Genomic DNA, 7,037 nt, shown 5'->3' with positions numbered 1-7,037 from the left:
CCCTGATTGCACAATTGAGAGAGCCGACTAAAACAATGTTTCTCCAGGTCTTTCCCCCAGTCCGCCTGTGGAACTTATTAAACTCAGATTCCAGTTCCCCATTTTGAAGTTACTGAGTCAGCAGTGCTGAGGAATGGGGGCCTGGAGACCCACATTTGTACATGCTGCCCTGGGGATTCCATGTTCGTCAGGATTTGAGATAGTGATTTTCACAGTGATGAAGTGGAAGGACCTTTGGTGTGAACTCGGGAGACTTGGTCCTGACCCTGCTATACTACTGGCATGTGGCTCTGGGCTAGTCTCTTTGCATCCCTGGGCCTCAGTTTCCCCATCTCCAAAATAAAAAATGCTATCCTTAATGATCTGCGAGAGGGTGGGGGTGTGCATTTCTTGAGCACCTGCCAGGTACCCAGAACCCCACACTGGGAATTTTAGGCTGATGGGTCATTGAATTGCAGACATTGACTCTACCCCAGAATTGTGTGCAAAGTGAAAAGTTGAATCATTTGAGAGCAAGGCTTAGTGACATTTGTGGAGTCCCGTGTCCAGTCAGAGGGCCTCAGTGTGGTAGCGATAGCTGGGGGCATGGGGTAGCCCTTGTGCCTAAGCTCAGACCTCAGGGCTCAGCAGTAGGGACACCTCAGGGGTCCAGGCCTCAGACTGGGTTCATCCTTTTCACACAGGGAGGTCCTAGGAAAATGAAATGCCAATGTCGCATTAACCAGGCCTCTACCGATGGTCTCCTGTCTTCCTCCAAGGCCCTGACTGAGACTCCAGCCTTTCCTGCTATGGTCTACCTTGTCCATCTCAGCATGGCAAACATCAACATTAGGTTCCTCTTCACCTCAAGAACCTTCCATGGCTCCCCACTGCCCACAGGAGGAAATCCAAACTCTTTAGCCAAACTTCCAGGGCCACTCACCAGCCCCATCTTTTACTGATCATCTGCTCTGATCAGACTAGTCTTTTTTCTATTCCCCAGGTTCTCTGGGCTTTCCTCCTTCTGTGCCTCTGCTGTCTGTGGTGAAGGCAAACGTGGGCCATGTTCCAGTTCCTCTGCTCATTTGCTGTGTGAACTTGGACAAGTCACTTAACCTCTCCGAGTATCACATCCTCATCTGTGAAGTGAAGATAATACCCTTCCCCCCACCCACCCCCAAAAATCCACCAAGGATTTTTGCAAGATAATGGGTAGGAAATGCCTGTCCCTGCTCCTAGAACTTGCTAGACATTTAATAAATTATGACTCCTTCTCCTTCCATCCTTCTCCCTTTGTCAAACCTGACCTGCCTTACTGGGTGTAAACTTAGAATGTCATTTCTCCCTTCCATGCTTTGCCCGACCCAAAGACCAACCCGATAACACCAGAAGGAACAATGTGGGGCTCTGGGTGCTGCCTTCTTAGAGATTCCCAAATGGCTTTGAGAAGACCAGGACCAGAAGTGTGGGGATAGACAGGGCAGAAGGGGTCTCGGGAGTTTGTATTCAAAGAAGAGGCTCTCTGAGTGGGGATGGTCCTGGCACAGGGGAGGGCCACACTCAGAGCAGAACTGCACCCGCAGTGGGGAGGGTGGGAGCCACGGGCCACAGGCCAGGGAGTGTGGCTCCTCATGCGGTTTGTTGCTTTTCAGATGACATCATCATCTTGCGAGCAGCCCTTCCAGGGGACCCAACATGGGTGTCCCACTGAATGGACCGCTGGACAACAGAGATGACCACCACCTCCAGGCAAAGCCAACACACAGAAAAGCACGCACGGGGTCTGTCTCTCAATCTCTGTCCCTGGCCTCTTTCAGCCTTTTTGTTGTTCTGCCAACTGCTTGTCACCCCTCATAAGACCACCACCACCACTGCTACCCCAGCTGTCACCACCACGCCCATGACCACACGCCACCAGCTAGAAGCTCTGGGAAGCCGTGGGACCAGCCTCCTGTCCGTATGGCACTCCTGTAATTGTCCAGGCACCCCTCTCCCGGATAATAAACCAGCAAAACTCGTGTGGCACTTAGCACGGTTCTGAGCACTTTCTCCACAGTCACTCACTTAACCCTTACAGTGCCGTGGAGAGGTTAAGGCACCTGCCTGTGTCACACAGCAGTGGATGGCAGGATTAGACCAGGCAGCCCTGCTCCAGGCCATGCTGGCCCCATGGGATAAACGCCTCTCTGTGTCAGAGACAAGGAAGGAGAACGTGGGACGTGCACACGTGCCCTACGGAACATCTTTGTCTGTCCGGGAGTTCTGCTTGTCAGATTTCAACGTTTCTAATGAAGACCAGGAGCCCCACTGTGCCTCTTAATGTCCTAAATGAGTTCAGAGAGGTGGATGGGCTGTCACCACAGGCCACGGGTTCTGCTCTGAGGAACTCAACTGAAGGTATCAGAGCACCTCCTCCCTCCGTCCAGCTGGCTGAGGCCAAGTGCAGTGGCCAATAGCGGCTCTCATCTTCCCCCAAATCTAGGTGAACTGAGTAGGTTCTGACATCTCAAATGTTGAGGATACTGGCTTTAGGCAAAAGGCAAGAGTCTTGTAAATAACACCTGAGTTTTCCTGGCACCATATTTAGTGGGGAGTAAAAGTCCATAAATCTCCCTAGCTGGCTTCTGTCTCCCAGGGTCCTGTAAATTCATCTGATTGTGATAAAAAGGAATCCAAGCATCATCTTGCCTAGGGATGTACAACATCTCTAATATTGGCAGATCCTAAAACAATCATGTTCGATTAACCAAAGGTCCTTAAACTGCTCCTCAGAATAATGCTTCCCATTACACACATGATCGATGACATAGAACCAATGTTGACACTATTCTCCCCCAAATAAAGACTCGTGATGGGGTGGCAGGAGGTGGCTGGCGGATGTGGGATTCTGGTCATGTTTGGGAGTAACGAGCTATAGGTTAAATGAATGTCCTCTCTGTGCCTGGCTCAGGACCGGGTATCCACTTGGTGCGTGTTTACTAGGGTGATATTACGTCCCTTCTGCAAAGAACAGTCCCAGCTTATGCTTGTTGTCCAAGGTAAGTATTCTTAGTGCCCCTTTCCACTCACAAAACTGTCCCAGTTTGAGGGGCACCTGGGTGGCTCAGTTGGTTAAGTGTCTGACTTCAGCTCAGATCATTGATCTCAGGGTCCTGTGATCGAGTCCTGAGTCGGGCTCTGTGCTCAGTGGGGAGTCTGCTTCCCCCTCTGCCACTCCTCCCTTGTGCTCACACTCTCTCTTTCAAATAAATAAAATCTTAAAAAAAAAACTGTCCCAGTTTGGATGATAGATTAGATGGCTACACCAATGTAAACTTCATGACGATCCCATGTGTCAGTTTTGGGGGTCTTCATTTGACAACAGGGCACCAGCTTCAGAGTGTCATTGGCCTAGGAAAGAACCCCGGCACTACCACCTGCACACTGTAGGACAGTGGGAACTTAGCTTCTCAGAGCCTCAGTTGCCTCATCTGTGTAATGGGAAGGATGAGTGATCATGTTGGCATGAAGGTAGTTGTAAGTACTCAGCACAGTACCCAGCACACAGTAAGTGCTCAATAAGTGGCTGTTACTATGGTGATGGCCTTGATGATGGTGGTGGTTCCCATTTGTCGATTCAAAGGACTTACTCTCTCAGATTCTGAGAGAAAGGCCAAGGCTGCACAGTGCAGACCAGATGGGCTCAGCCTGGGGGCTGAGGAGTGGTCTAGTGCCCTTAGGGACTAGGATCCCCTTCACAATGCTTCTAGGTCAGAACCATCTGCTTAAGTGGGGAGTGCCCCTCCTTAGGATTGATGATCGGGTCTTGGCACTCCACCCCCAGATGGGACCCAGGCTCAAGCGGAGACTGGCAGGACTCAGTGTAGATGGCCTGGGACAAACAGGCTCTATAGAACGACGCTGGCAGGAGCCAACCTTCTCTTGGGATGCATGAGAGATGCCAAACAAGTGATCAGGTGGAAGGGAAGACCTCAGGCTCAACACTGAACCTTGCACTTAACACTTGTGACAGAAGAACAGCCCAATTAACCCACAGAAGCATGATAAATAATAAATTGTTGGGTTTTTTAAGCCATTAAGTTTGGGAGTGGTCTGTGATGCAGTAATAAATAACAGAAACAGAGTCTTTCCTAGGAATCACCAGCCTCAAAGGCAATTTTATTTATCATCTATCATCTATCTATCTATCTATCTATCTATCAAAATGATCACAAGTTTAGTGACCATCTATCACCTCCCATAGTCACAAATTTTTTTTGTGTTAAAATCTTTTAAGATCTACTTTCTTAGCAACTTTCAAATATACACTACAGTGTTGTTAACTATAGTCACCATGCTGTACATTGTATCTCCAGAACTTGGTTATCTCATAACTGGAAGTTTGAAACTTTTGACCACCCTTACCTATTTCCCCCCCCCCCAACCCCCACCTCTGGCAATCACTGATCTGTTTTCTGTATCTGTGAGTTTGGGTTTTTTTAGATTCCACGTACAAGTGAGATCATACAGTATTTGCCTCTCTGTGTCTGACTTATCTCAGCATAATGACCTCCAGATCCACCCATGTTGTTGCAACTGGCAGGTATTCCATTTTTTGGCTGATTAATATCCATTATATATGGTGATATATATCACATTTTTGTTACCCATTCATCGATTGATGGACACTTAAGTTGTTTTCATGTCTTGGCTATTGTACATAACGCTACAAGGAACATGAGCGTGCAGACACCACTTCAAGATAGCGGCTTCCTTTTCTTTGGATATAGGCCCTGAAGTGGAATTGCTAGATTATATGGTAGTATAACATATGATATATGATAAGATATATATGGTGCTGGATTATATGATAGTCATATTTTTAATTTTTTGAGGACCCTCCATACTGTTTTCCTTAGTGGCTGCACCAATTTACGTTCCCACAAATGATGGACAAGGAATTCCTTTTCTCCACATCCTCACCAACACTTGTTATCTCTTGTCTTTTGACAAAGGCAAGGTCTTTTGACAGCCATTCTAACAGGTGTAAAGTGGTGTCTCATTGTGATTCTGATTTGCATTTCCCTGATTATTAGTGATGTTGAATATCTTTTCAAGGACCTGCTGGCCATTTAAATGTCTTCTTTGAGAAAAAATATCCATTCAGTTCCTCTACCAATTTTTTAATTGTATTGTTTGGGGTTTTTGTTATTGTTTTGGGTTTCTTTGCTATTGAGCTCCTTTTATATTTTGGGTATTAACCCCTTACCAGATTTATGATTTGCAAATATTTTCTCTCATTGATAGGTTACCTTTTCATTCCATTGATGGTTCCCTTTGCTATGCAAAGCTTTTCCATTTGATTCAGTCCCACTAGTCTATTTTTACTTTTGTTGCGTTTGCTTTAGTATCAAATCCAACAAAACATTGCTAAGACTGATGCCAAGGAGTTTCTTCCCTATTTTTTTTTTCCCGTAATTTTATGGCTTTAGGTCTTATGTTCAAGTGTTTAATCTATTTTGAGTTGATTTTTATGTATGGTGTAAGAGAATACTTCAAGTTTTGCTGTTGTTTTTTGTTTGTTTGTTTAGGTAGGCTCTGTGCCCAGTGTGGAGCTCAGTGCAGGGCTTGAACTCATGACCCTGAGATCGAGGTCTGAGCTGAGATCAAGAGTTGGATGCTTAACTGACTGAGCCACCCAGGTGCCCCAACAATAGTTCAGTTTTATTCTTTTGCATGTGGGTATCTATTTCTCCCGACACCATTTATTGACAAGACTACTCCCCTACTCCCCATTGTATATTCTTTTTTTTTAATTTTAACCAAATGCCATTTATTGGGAAAGTCTTTTTTTTTTTAATTTTATTATGTTATGTTAGTCACCATACAATACATCATTGGTTTTTGATGTGGTGATCCACGATCCATTGTTTTCCTATAACACCCAGTGCTCCATGCAGTACGTGCCCTCCTTAATACCCATCACTGGGCTAACCAATCCCCCCTCCCCCCTCCCCTCTAAAACCCTGTTTCTCAGAGTCCATAGTCTCTCATGGTTCATCTCTCCCTCCAATTCCCCCCCATTTTCCCTTCCTTCTCCTAATGTCCTCCATGTTATTCCTTATGTTCCACAAATAAGTGAAACCATATAATTGACTTTCTCTGCTTGACTTATTCACTTAGCATAATCTCCTCCAGTCCCATGCATGTTGATGTAAAAGTTGGGTATTCATCTTTTCTGATGGCTGAGTAATATTCCATTGTATATATGGACCACATCTTCTTTATCCATTCATCTGTTGAAGGGCATCTCGGCTCTTTCCACAGAAATTTGGCTATTGTGGACATTGCTGCTATGAACATTGGGGTGCATATGGCCCTTCTTTTCACTACATCTGTGTCTTTGGGGTAAATACCCAGGAGTGCAATTGCTGGGTCATAGGGTAGCTCTATTTTTAAATTTTTGAGGAACCTCCACACTGTTTTCCAAAGTGGCTGTACCAACTCGCATTCCCACCAACAGTGTAAGAGCGTTCCCCTTTCTCCACAACCTCTCCAACATTTGTTGTTTCTTTTCCTGTCCATTTTGGCCATTCTAACTGGTGTAAGGTGGTATCTCAATGTGGTTTTGATTTGGATTTCCCTGATGGCTAATGATGATGAACATTTTTTCATGTGTCTGTTAGCCATTTGTATGTCTTCTTCAGAGAAGTGTCTTTTCATATCTTCTGCCCACTTTTTGACTTGATTATTTGGTTTTTGGGTGTTGAATTTGAGAAGTTCTTTATAGATCTTGGATACCAGCCCTTTATCTGTAATGTCATTTGCAAATATCTTCTCCCATTCTGTGGGTTGCCTCTTTGTTTTGTTGACTGTTGCCTTTGCTGTGCAGAAGCTTTTTATCTTGATGAAGTCCCAAAAGTTCATTTTTGCTTTTGTTTCACTAGCTTTTGGAGATGTATCTTGAAAGAAGTTGCTGTGGATGATGTCGAAGAGGTTACTGCCTATGTTCTCCTCTAGGATTTTGATGGATTCCTGTCTCACATTGAGGTCTTTCATCCACTTTGAGTTTATCTTTG

The sequence above is a fragment of the Halichoerus grypus genome, chromosome 10, assembly GCF_964656455.1.
Source record: "Halichoerus grypus chromosome 10, mHalGry1.hap1.1, whole genome shotgun sequence".
Lineage (NCBI taxonomy): Eukaryota > Metazoa > Chordata > Mammalia > Carnivora > Phocidae > Halichoerus > Halichoerus grypus.
The sequence above is the reverse complement of the archived record's forward strand: the minus strand, read 5'-3'. Positions refer to the sequence as shown.